Raw genomic sequence first — 14,911 nt, forward strand, 5'->3', positions numbered from 1 at the left:
GAGAAGTAGTGGTGGCCCCTCCTTCCAAAGAAAAGAATTAAAAGGATATCAATGAAACCTTTAAAAAAATTAAAAATATATAGGACAAGGGAGAGAAGGAAAGACAGTTCAGAAGGAGACAAAGACAAGCTTGGCAGTATTTATCCTGCTAACATGTTAAATTTAATATATACTTTTTTGTAAAAAGCTGTATTTAATATTCATTGTTTCATGAGTAACATTTTTTATTTGTATATGTATATGGTCATATTTGTTGGTTTGTCAAATTTGTCAAGTCCATAATTTTAGAAAAGATAAAAAAATTAAAAATGCATTGGCAACAACAATAAAAATAGAATTTTTGAGCTGCTACATCCTCAGAAGAGTGAAAAAAAGAGAACAAAAAAGAAAAGGACATGGAAAGGGAGTGCTCTCTTAGATCTTTTCCAAATCAGGAAGAAAGGTGGGGTAAGGGAGAGAGAGGGTGCAAAGGGAAAACCAAATGAAAATCATCTCTCCAAAACAAGAAAACAGCAATAGAGAATGTTATTGAGGAAAGAATTAAAACAACTACCACAAAAACAAACTCAAACTAAACACTGCCTCTACTCCAAATTATGTGTGCTCATGTGTGTGTACATACACATGTGTGTATGAAGGATATTATTGTCACCCCTTTTTCCATGGTAGCAGTTTTTTTCTTCTAAATATTTCTATTTCACCATAGCTTTGCAAACATTTTTTTTCCTTCTCTGTGTGCTAAAATTAGTAAACTGTATAGTAGGACTTTTTAGTCATCTTTCATATATTTCATAAATTATTATGTTCTTTTTTGATCATGGATAAGATTTGATTGCAGAATTGCTATTTCATGCTCTATATCTTCTTGTTATTTAAGAGAGAGGAGGAAAAACAATTTGCAAAGCCATGGTGAAATAGAAATACTTAGAAGAAAAAAAATTATCAATAACCATTTTACTTCCTGTGATCCTAACTTACTTAGACTATCACCCTTTATGTCTAAGTCACTTATCTACTTTTAACCTTATCTTGGTATAGTGGGAGATGTTGGTCAATGCTTAAGTTTCTGCCAAACAGCTTTCTAGTTTTCCCATCAAATTTTTTTTTCACATAATGAATTCTTGTCCCCAAAGCTTGGATTTGGTGGTTTCTCAAATACTGGATAACTATGGTCATTTCCTACTGTGTATTGTGTACCTAATCTAATCTGTTGGCTCACCATTTTATTTGTCAGCCAGTACCTGATTGTTTTGATGATTACTGCTTTGTAATATAGTTTGAAATCTGGTGGTGGTTGGTCTTATTCCTTCATACTTCTTTCCCCACTAATTTTCTTGATATCCTTGACTTTCTTGTTCTTACAGATGATTTTTGTTATTTTTTTCAAGCTCTTTAAGATATTTCTTTGGTAGTTTGATTGATATGGTCCTGATAAGTAAATTAATTTTGCTAGATTGTCATTTTCATTAAAAGGCTTGACCCACCCATAAGCAACTAACATTTTCCCCAACTGTTTAAATGTCTTCACTTTTCTGAAGAGTGTTTTGTAATTGTATTCATCTAGTGCCTAGAGTTGTCTTGGCAGGTAGACTCCCAAATACTTTCTATTGTCTGCAGTTATTTTAAGTGGAATTTCCCTTCCTAGATCTTCCTGTCATGTGTTATTAGTGGTATATAAAAATACTAAAGATTAATGGGGTTAATTATTTATCCTCTTATTTTGTCAAAGTTGTTAATTGTTTCAACTAGCTTTTAGTTGATTTTCTATGGTACTTTAAGTATACCATGATATCATCTTTAAAGATTTATAGTTTCATTTTCTCATTGTCAATTTTTATTTCTCCAATTTCTCTTCATAAAATTCTATAAATAATTTGGAAGGCTTTTTCTTTTTTAGCTTTTACAAAAGTATATTTACTTAAAATATATGTAAAAAACCATACAAGCATTTCCCCTCTATCATCCCCCCACTAAGGAGACCCTTCCCCCAAGGAAATTAGGCTCTAAGCTTAGCTCAGCTTTTTTTTTTTTTTTTGAGTCTACCATTTTAAAATTCCTTGAAAGATAATAATGATAGATAACCTTATTTAATAACCCTCCAATCATAAACATCAATAAAGGTTAAAGAGAGAGAGAGAGAGAGAGAGAGAGAGAGAGAGAGAGAGAGAGAGAGAGAGGGAGAGGCATATCCTTTTCAAGGTATTCATCACTGTGATAAGTCAGATGAAGTGTAGAGTTCTAAATAAAGTGACTCCCAATGGATGATGAGTTCCTTCAGATATTGATATCTATAGATAACATTGCTATGGTTGTGTTAATCCCTGAAATGCTGTAGAGATTTCTGGAAGATATCTGCAATTACTCAAAAGAGTTTGGACTAAATATATTGTATTAATAATATAGTAATAATATAATTATATATTAATAATATAATTAATATATAATATCTAACAACATATTATATAATTAATAATATAGTATATTAAAAACTAATTTGTAGTAAAACTGAAAATATTAAAAGATAACAGTTTTTTCTTTTCCTTTTTATAAACTATTTTTTTGTGCGTGTCTCTAATGCTTTTTATAAACTATTGATCAAAGTGAGGAAGTTTCTTTGTTTACTATAGGAGTCCCATTGATTCCTTCAGAGGAGGGGTTCAAGAATGAAAACAGTAGTCGTTCTGTTACTAAACTATTTTGGAATATTATACCCAAAGTGTGTGTGTGTGTGTGTGTGTGTGTGTAAGGATCTGAAATGGGGGGGGGTTATATATGTGAGTGAGTGAGTGTCTGTATATGCATGTCTGTGTGTATTTTTCCCCATTCTAGATTCCTATAAATGATTCCTACAATCACCTCAGGGCAAAGACAGTCATGTTGGAGGGGACTAGGATAATCTGGAAGTCTCTCATTCTTTCTAAGACAGAAATGCTTAGATTAGTGTCAAATTGATAAAACTATTTCTGAAAGACTCAAACCTAAAAATGCAGAGTACAGCATGATTTTTTTTTATTAGCCCCTCACTATGTACACGGGAAAACAAGTAAATATATTAAGACTCTTGGCCAGTTTCTGGCATGCAGTTGGATTAGCAGTTTATATAGCTTATTCATCAGTATGTATATCTAGGAGACATAGTAAAGATGGACTATATGCTGAGCCAAGGATTCATCAGGAAGAGGAGAACAGAGGTAGATTGCCTTCTGGAAGGAGAAATGCTGCTTTAAGGAACATTTAGATCTTCCAGAAATAAAGACCCAAATATTTCACGCCAATATTCTACTAGTGTTGTTACAGGGTAACATGGATTGCAAAATAAGTGTCTCCAAAGAAGTGAAAATACACTTCATGCAGAAAGTGATAGGGAGGTGCATTACAGGTATGAACAGCTTGCAACATAGAGAGAAGAAAGGTTCCTGAAAAGAACATAAGTAAGGAAACTGGGGGAACATAAAATAGAAAAAGAGGATGGGCTAGTCACATGGGAGTGAATGACAGACAACCAGAATGCCCCACTGATATAATCTAAATGGTCTGAAGAAATCAAAGAAGTCTGGGACATTGGATGGCCACCCTGTATTGGACTTATTATGAGGGCCTGGATAAAAGTCACATTGCATGGAGAGGCCTAGATGGATTGTTCTCCACCTTTTTGGGGAGAGAATACTCAAATCAGTGAGATCACAGATATATTTGTCAGTACTCTGGTTCAATTTTATCCAACAGCCTAAATCATTTAGAAATGAAGAAAAAATCTTTCTCTAACATGAGGAACCCTGACTTCTTCACATGATAAATGAAGAGATGTTTTATATCTTCTAGAATTTGAACATATGCCTGACATGAAATGTTATTCAGCAACTTATGGACTGCTAGTTCTCATCTATATTTGTAATTCACCTTTTAACACTGATAACCATGGACAGCTCCTGGACGATCCTTTTAAACAGCATCACATCTTTGGTACAACAAAAGCACATCCTCCCACTTGGATAATCAATAGATAGTAATTGAATTGAACATATCTGTGTCATGTTTGAGAACAAACACATTTTAATCAAACCAGAGAAGCTTATCAATCTTTCCACTAAAATACTCTTATTTCAGTTTGGACTTTGGAAATACATGCTGCATAAGACTGTTAAGGCTTATTTGATCATCGATGTGATTTTGTCGTGTACCTCCACCTTCTCTGTTACCAGACTTGCCATCTTTTACTGCAAGACATTGTGTTGTTATTGCTTTTAAAGAAAAAATACTGTCAGAAGTAGTTGAGTATATTATCAATGCCTTTATAGAGGAAATGATACATTTCCAAAGAGTACAGTCACTGGCTGCCCAAACAGTTGACTGCATACATGCACAGACATTGGAATAATTAAAAGGAGTGACCTCCCTCCACTGCCTCTTTTGGTTTGGTTCAAAGATTTTATTGAATTTTCAAAACACAAGTTCATGGCTCAGTGAACTAAGTATAGAATAAGTGTGAAAGTCAGAGACTTACTGAAATGTGAACTTTACAGTCTTCCCTGCCTCTTTCTTGGGTTGCAGGTTAGCCTTAGGCAGGTGCTTGAAGCTCTTCATTTTTCTTCTGTTTCTCTCTGAGATAACATGTCAATGATCTTGTATATATCTTATATGTACACTGTTGTTTATATGCTTCTCCTCCATTAGAATGTGAGTAGCCTTGAGGTTAGGGATTATGTTTTTATTTTTCTTTCTATCCCCTGTGTTTGGCACAATATCTGACATAATAAGCATTTAATAATTGTTTGTTGAATGACCACCATTTAGCAGAACTAAAACCAAGAATATTTTTAGTCAGATTAAAAACAGCAGAGAGGAATACTTGGGGAAGGGGCATATGGGAAAGAAAGACACATAAAAAGGAGGAAAGCACAGTAGGTTATTGTTCTGAAAGAGGCATAATCATAAAGGTGGGGGGAAAGAAAGCCGCACAAGAAAGGTGCATGATGAAAAATTCAGGAGATGGGTGACCACACTTCAAGACCTCTATGTGAGATACAGGACTGAAGTCTATGTGCACTGCTGGGAGGGAGTAAGTCCCTCTCCCAGATGTTAGTGTCCTGTATCAAAACCCTATTTGCCCTAACTTGTTTATTACTGTGAACCTACTATAATGCTCTCTGGTCATTTAATAAAGTTTAATTTAATTGGATTGAATTATTCTTAATTACAAAGAAAGGGAAATAAACTCTGGCACAATTCACCTGAGCAAGACAAAAATGATCATGAAGATAATATAGCAAGAGTAAAGATTGATGGCTACATAGACAAGGCACAAGTGATGTCAAGGGATTTCTTTTAGGGTTTTGTTGCGATTGCTCTAATTATTTAAATCATTTATTTGAGGTACATTTCCTAAAGAGAACCTCTGCAAATATGATTTGAGAGTTTGGATCTCTGCAAGAATCCCACCTGGAAGATAACGGGCAAAGTGGGTTGATTTTATGAGGATCAAATGACATAATATTTGTAAAATGCCTAGCACATGTTAGGCACTATATAAATGCTAGTTGTTGTTGTTGGTGGTGGTGGTGGTGGTAGTGATGTTGGTGGTGGTGGTGGTAGTGATGTTGGTGGTGGTGGTGGTAGTGATGTTGGTGGTGGTGGTGGTAGTGATGTTGGTGGTGGTGGTGGTAGTGATAATGGTGATGGTGGTGGTAGTGATAATGGTGATGGTGGTGGTGATAGCAATAGAAGTAGTAGCAGGAGGAAGAGCCGCAGTGGTATTGGTGGTGGATGAAGTAGTGGTAGTAAGTGCTTTCCACTCTGTTACATAATGATATACTGGATGTTTTACTATTCATATTTCAAAACTACCTCATTTGCAAATAGGACCGTTATGTTGCAGTCATAAAATCCTGAGATTCTCTCAGCAAATCCAGGCTCACTAGTCAGTACTCTGCCAGCACCCCAATGCAGGGAGGGGGAAAAATGGGGCCATTCTTAATCATTAGAATTGTTTACTTTGGTACGAGCTAAGCAAGGGGGGAAAAAGACATCTCAGTGAGAAAAAATTCTTACTGACATTCTACTGCCTAAATAGAAAGTTTTCTAAGCTTGAATATCTCACAAGTATTTCTAATGGGTTATCATTTTGTTTATTGTGCTTATTCCACGTTATTAACTTTATGTTTGCATTCTAGTAAACTTGTCCATTATTTGTTGATGTCTAGTTTATTTTAATGGACCTTAATGGTTTGTTTTTTCCTGTATATGGGCAGTGTTGATTAGCACATTCATGGATAACTACTTGTAATGGTGACAACAATCATAATATCTGACTTTTTAAAAGCCTTTCTGGTTTACAAAGCAATTTACATACATTATATCCTTAGACCTTCAGTTTCCTCATCTTTAAAATGTGATGACTGTCTTAGATACTTCTAAAATCTTAACACTCTATTTCAGTCAACCTCTACCTGCCAAGAAATTGTAAGGTAGGTACTAAAGGGATTAACCCCCTGTAATAGATGGGAAAACAAAAGCTCAGAGAGTCTTACTCACTTATCATGTATCAGGACTTATCAAGTCTTACATCACTTACATCACATATCATCAGCATTGAAGGAAGGGTTTTAAACTGAGGCTTTTATTGTAAGTCCAGTACTTTTCCTCAAAACAGCAGTTTCTGTATGCTCAACCAAATTCATTCTGCACATGTTTTGACATCTGTGTTTGTATGAAAGTATGTTCTTAAATACCTATAATATTTTAATATCACAAAATCTCAGAGGTCTTGTAAAGACCTTGAATTACTTAGAACAAACATCATGCAGCATGCCAGTGATGAGAACCTAGGTCCTCTTACTCCAAATCCTGAGGCCTCTCCGCTGTACCACAGAAGTATGGTGAGAGAGGGAGGGAGTGAAAAAAGGAAGGAAAGAAGGAAGGAAGAAAGAAAGAACAGACAGACACTGTTGGTGCAGGACAGGTCTGACTACAGTGTTCTGTTAGTTCAGGCTTGATTTGGGGACAGAATGAGACCACCTGTAGGTCATTGAAACAGTTAATAGAAGGAGGTTTACTTAGCACAACAAAGCAAAGTTATGCAGGGGGCATCTATGGGGTGCAGTGGATAAAGCACTGGCCCTGGATTCAGGAGGGCCTGAGTTCAAATCCAGTTTCATACATTTGCCACTTACTAGCTGTGTGACCCTGGGCAAGTCACTTAACCCTCATTGCCAGAAAGAAAGAAAGAAAGAAAGAAAGGAAGGAAGGAAGGAAGGAAGGAAGGAAGGAAGGAAGGAAGGAAGGAAGGAAGGAAGGAAGGAAGGAAGGAAGGAAGGAAGGAAGGAAGGAAGGAAGGAAGGAAGGAAGGAAGGAAGGAAGGAAGGAAGGAAGGAAGGAAGGAAGGAAGGAGTTATGCAATAGTACTTTTGCTTCCCAGGATTCACCCTTAGTTAGACAATAGTGCAGATTGTGGAGATTTGGGTCTTAAAACTTTCACAAAGTCTAAAGGACATAGACTTTATATGAGGGGGAACTTTTATGCCCATAAGTGGTCAAGAAATCACATCAGCACAACCAGAAGCCACCAGGAAGCTGCAGTCAAGGCAGGCATAGCTTGAAACAATCTAGTCCTACCTTTTTTACCTTTCAGAGAAAATCTAGCCTAATCTATGTTGGGTACAGGATAACAAAGGGAACTCTCTTAGATATTGGTCCTGTAATAGATATCTTACATTTATACTTTCTGATTTTCAAAAGACTTTCACAACCATTAAAAGAACACCAGATAGTACTATTCACATTTTGTTGACAAGAAAATTAAAGCCGTAAAAGTTTAAATGACTACATTGGTTGTTTTCTCTGAATATATTCTGGCATTATCATAAACTATTGTTTTGCAATATTAAATAAAGAAGAATTGTTTATGGTTTCCATTCATTTTGATTATATGTTAAAATTAAGATGTTATTTATTTGTGGTAGCTCCGCTTATCTTGCTTATTGTGTTCAGTTGTGGAAATTGGGTGTTAGAAAGGAAATCGACAAACTAAAGCTTATATGAGAGGCAAGCAACAAAGATAATGGATGATAAGGTAACTGGAGACCTTGATATATAAAAATTGGTAGAAGAAACTAAGGATATTTACCCTGAAGAAGAGAAGACTTACATTATTAGCTATCTTCAAACATTTGAAAAGTCTTCCATGTGAAAAAGGCATTAGATTTGTTCTACTTAGCTCCAGAAGACAAGACTAAGAGGATTGGAGGATAGTTGCAAAGAAACAAATTTGTACCTAAAGTCCAGTAAAAGTTTCTAACCATTAAGGTCCCCCTCACTGGCACTGGGGGCCTTGCTGCAAGTGGCCTGAGTAGTATGTGGAGGCCCAGACTGGGAGCACTGGCCCAGGCAGCACCACGGAGGCCCTGCTGAGCCTGGCTGTGCACCCTGCTGTGGCTGGTGCCCAGGCCTAAGAGGGCAGGGCTCTGCAGCCTCCCGGCCCCGGCAGACCCCTTGGCTCTAGGAGCAGGGACTGGAGCTGGGGCTTCCTGGTCTCCAGGGAAGTTCAGTTGTCAGTTCCAGGGCTCCAGAGGCCAGATTCCAAAAGTCAAAAAACAGAGTGTCTATGTGATGAATTTGAGGAAAACAGGAACTTTGAGTAACAAAAACTCACTAGATGATACCACTTACGAAAACTTGCAGATGAAACACTGGACCCCTTAGCATATTTTTTTGAAGATCTTGGAGATATGCCTTACACATCCAAGGATTATGATGTTTCATTTGGGAGTGATGTTCTAATAATAAAGCTGGGTGGAGACCTATGTGATCAACAAACAGACCCCCAACAAGCAGGTCTGGTTGTCTTCTCCATCCAGTGGTCCCAAATGCTATGACTGGACAGGGAAGAATTGGATGTATGCTCACGGTGGAGTGTCCCTCCATGAACTACTGGAAAAGGAGTTTTCTAAAGCCTTGAAGACTCAATTAGACATGTCATCCCTGGTCTGTTCTGGAAAAGACCATTGACAGAATCTCATTTTTAAATACATTGAATGCTGAAGATTAAAAGTACCTCTCTCCTCCTCACCTGAATTTGTTTTTGTCCTCATGTCTTCTCCCAGTTCAGCTTCATTCTACGTGATAGTTATTTGAAAAGAAAGCTTATATTTTTGACCTAAAAAAAAAAGTTTCCAACCATTAGAACTGGTCCATAGTGGAATAACTTCCTTAGGTTGGGGGTCAGAGGGAAGAAGCCATCCCCCTTCAATTGAGATCTTCAAATAGAGGTATGTGATCACTTGCCATAGATGTTGTATGGTTGATTCCAGTTAAAGTACATTTTAGACTTCTGGAATCCTGTCGTCCAAAGTTCTACCTCCCGAGCATCTAACTTGTCCAAACAAAGGGCCAAGTTCCAACTTCCTTCTCCACCTTTTCTACCCCCCCCCCAAAAAAAAAGCCTTTATGAAATTTCTCAGCTGAAGTGCTATCCCTCAGTGCTACTCATTTACTGAAAGGCCATAATATTTCTTAATGGCTTCTCCTTTCAAGACAACTCAATGGTGTCCAACACTCTTTAAAAGCTACATTTGCCGTTTCAATTGTGCGTATAAATTATACCCTAACTAGGAGAAACTTGATGTTGTATATGTTTTCTTTTTTTTTTCTTGCTTCTGTTCCTTGCCTCATTCTTTTGAGCAATCAAAAGCCCCAGGAAGCCTTGGAATATTTCTCTATAGCAAGCTTTCCCTATTCTAAGGAAAGGTCAGTATACCAACAGAAATGGAACAGGAAAAAAAAATACACTTTGCTGTGAGAAGTATAGATAAAACACCATTCTTCCTATATTCCTGGCTCTGTCTTTTGAGTGCACTTCAAAATCCTCAATTGTGTCCAGTTGGGTAATTGAAAACAATTATTTTGTAGGTGGAGAATTCTTAATGCTTTTGCGATAAGAGGAAGAAAAATATATAAGGGCTCTCCTGTTTATTTAATACCCCTTTTTTTCCAAATCTAAATCATTGAATCCTATAGAAAGTCTTCACTTATGAAAGAGTTGTTTGGGGGGACAAGAAGAAAAGGAATTTGAATTTAATGGTTAAATTCTTTTTTTTTTTAAGTGCATTTTTAATACTGTATTGTCTTTGTTTCTGTTATAAGGACAGGCCCTCTACTTGTGTGTGTGTATACATATACACAATACACATATACGTACATATATGTGTGTATGTATATACACAAATGTACATATATGTCTGTTTATACATACATGCATACAAATGCATACATCATATGCAAGAAAAAAAGAAGCTACCACTAATACATTCTTTTTTTTTTTTTTTTAATGGCAGAGCAATGAGGGTTAAGTGACTTGCCCAGAGTCACACAGCTAGTAAGTGTTAAGTGTCTGAGGCCTGATTTGAACTCAGGTCCTCCTGAATCCAGGGCCAATGCTCTATCCACTGCGCCACCTAGCTGCCCCCACTAATACATTCTTAATAATATCTTAACTTTAGCATCTAATGACAATATATAGAAATCATAAACAAATTCTTACTTATCAGCTTACTCTGCCCTGTCCTTTAGGAACTCTGAGTGTATACTTTGAGAGAATGGAAACTAGCAAGCTTTCTAGCATAGTTGCTTTGTAAGCCACCAACCTCTTTTTCTTCAGGTTAAGGAGGAAACAAAGATTTTTCTAAGAAAAATAAAGACAGCACCATAGCTTTACTTCTTTGTCATTATATTGTCACCTAAGGAGGAAAAAAAAGATTTAAAGAGAATCTAGTCTCAATTAGGAGCCAGGTAATTGTTTTCTTGACTGCCATTTCAGAAGACAATTTTTTGAGGATATTCTGTGTGTAAGATTCTGGGGTTACTAAGAAGAAACTGTCACTGTCCTCTTGAATTGTATTAGCTAATGAGAGAGAGGGAGAGGGAGATGCATACTAAATATAATTAATGAGGGGCAGCTAGGTGGCATAGTGGATAAAGCACCAGTCCTGGATTCAGGAAGACCTGAATTCAAATCCTGCCTCAAACACTTGATACTTACTAGCTGTGTGACCCTGGGCAAGTCACTTAACCCTCATTGCCCTGCCAAAAACAAATAAACAAACAAAAGAAACAAATAAATATAATTAACAAGATAAAGCAGTATTTAAAAGTATCAGTCTCAAAGTATTTCAGTACTCTCAAGTTCTATGATTCCATTATTGATTTTCCTTTTGCTAATGCACTCAAAGAGCAGAACTTGGAGTCAAGGTGACCCAAGTTCAAAACTAGCCTTGGACACTTATTAGTCTATGACCCTGGACAAATCACTTAACCTCTGTTGGCCTCAATTTTATCATTTGTAAAAATATGCATATTAATAGCACCTACACTTCATAGGATTGTTCTGAGGATCAAATAAGGTATTTGTCAAGTACTTTGCAATTCTTGAAGCACTGTATATAATTGCTAGTTGTTGTTGTTTTAACTATTATTGCTATTGCTATTATTTTCTTTCCTCCCTTCCATACCACAAACTCCATCAAGGCAAAAACTAGCATCTGGTCTGTCTACATAATAGATAATTGTAAATAAAAATTAAAGTGCATATGAGAAGGATCTGTGATTCAGTAACCATGGAACATTCCCCATGTGAGTAATTATTCTACTGCTTCAGATTTCTCAGATCACAACCTCTGGACAGCCATATATCCAGTGTATTACAGTAGGTATCATTCTTCCTTTCTTTCTTTTTAGGCAGGGCAATGAGGGTTAAGTGACTTTGCCAGGGTCACATAGCTAGTAAGTGTCAAGTGTCTGAGGCTGATTTTGAACTCAGGTCCTCCTGACGCCAGGGTTGGTGCTTTATCTACTGCACCACCTAGCTGCCCCCAGAAATTATTTTTAATTATGAGCTGATCTAGATGCATGCTGAGGTCCTTCTGAACTCTCAGAGGCTTTAATTATGTGTTTCTAGATTGACTTTATTTGTAGACTGTTTTTCTTTCTAGCACCTTCTGCATTCTGGTACTTAAGAAGAGCTGAATCAACCCCTACCTTCCCCACCCGCAACACACACACACACACACACACACACACACACACACACACACACACACACACACACACACACACGACAATCCAGTCATGCTCTTCCTCCTCTCCAGCACCGAATGCACCTTCTCTCTAGTTTTGCTTTCACTCTTTATACCCTAATATAGTGGGGAGGGAACTAAAACAAACTAAACAATTTGTTCACCTTGTGGAAATTTATTTTGATTTAGGAACCCTACGTTTGGGCTGAGATTAAAAAGCCTTAGGCCCTCAGGTTTTTCCTGTGTAAGAGGGGCTGGTACCCCTCCCCCTCTGCTTCAGCTGAGACAAAAAGCCCTGTGGGCCCTGAGAGGATCTATCCCAGAGATCCCCGGCTTGTCCAGGCCGGCCTCTGGCATGGCCCTGCAGAGGTCCTGGGCGCTCAGCAGGGGGCATGGGCCCTTGGGTGTAGTTGAGCCCCACTGGCCGCAGCCCTAGCAGGCCAGCAGATTAGCTTGGCATGTGCGGGGGCACAGGGAGCTGGAGATTTGGGAGGAAAGAAGGAACATATATACAGGAGAGAAGTCAGCACAGAGAAGGTTGGAAGATTAAGAGAACAAGGCAGGGACGCTGGAGCACTAGGAGATCAGAAGAAGAGGTCGGTGAGAGAGAAACACAGGGGTTCAGTGTGGCAGTAGAGAGAGGAAAGTTAGATGCAGGGGGGTCAACAAAGTGAAAGGGCCTTGGAGTTAGAAGAAAGGAGCTGAGCAGTGAAAGTGAAAGTGCAGGGAAGCTGGAATGAACAAGAAGAGTAAAAGTTAGAGAAAGCTGGAGCCTAACCTAAGGCAAGAGGCAGCAAAGGCCCTTATTATATTAAAAGCAGACAAGTTGTATAATTTGCATTTCTTAACTCTTATCATTTGCATTGATTTTTATAAATAAATTCTGCTTTGATTATTTAGTTAAGGGGCTTGTTAATCTTTTGCTTATCAATTTGGGAGCAGTGTGGGGAAATTTTTAAATGGCCCATATTAAATTAATAGCAGTCAGATAGCCAGTGAGTCAAAAGTCCCCAGATTAGTCATCCCCAGATTAGTCCCCCAGCCAAATTAGGCCCTAGTAAGTTAAAATATTTCCACACTTGAATGGCAACTGTGGCAGGATTTATGGCCCAATTAGAATTTTTCTAAACTTAGAATTTTTCATATACTTAGAATTTTTTGTAAGTACCATTATATATTTTTTCAGATTAGATTAGATACAGTTTATATATATTTTACAACCTTTAATAGTACCTGACATACCCTACCATCATTAATCAAAAATCTACCTTCCTTTGAGGATCACTTGATCCAGATTTATCAGTCTATCAAGTATCTGGTGGTAGTTATACCTACTGGCCCCTAGCTCAAGACCCTCCCTGACTGCCTTATCCTTTACTTTCACTTTACATGGACTACTCAGGGAGATATATTGTCCCATAACCTACAAACACATACTCCCCTAATAAAGAATTCTGAATTTGTCTTTCTTAACATAACCTACTATTTTTCTGTCTCTATCTACACTTTATTCCTCCTCAATCTTTCCTTCATTTTCACTGTGATCTCCATTTTTCCCATTTCTCTTTGTTCTATCAGGCTATCAGCTCTGTTCTTGCTTCACTTCCCTCTCTTCCCAATTATGAACCTTTAGTTAACCAGTTCATTTTTGTACTGTTCTCTGCTCTCAAATTTCTCTGCCCCTTGCCTTTCACCACCCTTGTGTGCCTTGTCAAACTCCAGTCCTCCTAAATTAACTCCATCATTCACCTCTGTTCCTACTTAAGGTACAGAACTGTGCTGGGGGAGGGCGTACAACTCTTCTAAATCTCCTACATGTTAGTTATCTAATTTCACTGAGCCCTCGCTGCCAAAAGGCTATTAACACTTTTAATCTTTACAAATTTTAACTTCTCAAATTGTCTTCCCAAATCAATCATAGCAGCTCTTCTTAATCTTCTCTCCCAGACTCATATCACATACTTCATTTCCACTCAGCAGACTTTGCCTTATACTTTCCTGAGGAAGCATTTTCCTATGATCTACCTCTCCTCTGCATCTCAAAATATCTTGTCATCATCCTTACCTATCTTTTTCTTTATTCCAGAGTCTGATGAAAAGTTAAGGTCAACCCTTCCCTCTTTAATCCAATCCAATCCCATCCAGTCTCTTCTTTTTATAGCACCCTATCTCCTGGTTTCTTCCTTGATAATTATAAATATGAATACAAGTCTCTGGCATCCTCAAAAAACAACAAAACCCCAAACCCTCTGATTGACTTTACCACCCCTCACATTGTTTGTCTTACGTCCCTTTTCCCTTCACAGTCATTTCTCTTGGGATGAGTACTAATTCTGATTCTTTGACTTTCTCAAGGGAAGAACAAAACAAAACAAAACAAAACAAAAAAACAACATTGGATTTGGTTACTAATTCATTCTTGGTAACTTTGGAGTGAACGTTTTCATTTGAGCAACAAGGTCAAAAGTCACATATCAAGTGTTTGAGAAATAAGTGAGAGGAGAGGAAGTTGAGGCAATGAAGGGTAGATTTTTTTTTTTAATCAATCCTTATCCTTCTTGATCTCTCTGGAGCATTTGATATTGCTGATTACCTTCCCATATATACTCTTTCTTCTATGAGATTTATGACATTGCTCTCCTTTAATTCTTACTCTCCTCAGTTTCTTTTGTTGGATCCTTCTCTATGTCCTAAACCTTTCCCACCCACCCACCCCCAATTCTGGCCTTATTATCCTGAAGGCTCTTACCTAGTCCCTCTTTTTTTATTACAGCCTCTTTTGAAGATATCTTCCATCTCCATAGTTTCAGTTGTTGTCTTTATGCAGATGAGTGTCAGATATCTAG

At 37.5% G+C, this 14,911-nt stretch overlaps 1 protein-coding gene and 1 pseudogene across 3 annotated transcripts in view; both read left to right on the plus strand.

Annotated features, from left to right (window-relative positions):
• The window catches only part of LOC122730881, a 143,063-nt pseudogene extending 134,060 nt beyond the window's left edge, over positions 1-9,003 (plus strand).
• KCNIP4 (potassium voltage-gated channel interacting protein 4) overlaps positions 1-14,911 on the plus strand; it is a 1,176,826-nt gene that overhangs the window by 412,344 nt on the left and 749,571 nt on the right. The gene's annotated exons all lie outside the window — the stretch shown is intronic.

This window comes from Dromiciops gliroides, chromosome 6 (assembly GCF_019393635.1).
Source record: "Dromiciops gliroides isolate mDroGli1 chromosome 6, mDroGli1.pri, whole genome shotgun sequence".
Lineage (NCBI taxonomy): Eukaryota > Metazoa > Chordata > Mammalia > Microbiotheria > Microbiotheriidae > Dromiciops > Dromiciops gliroides.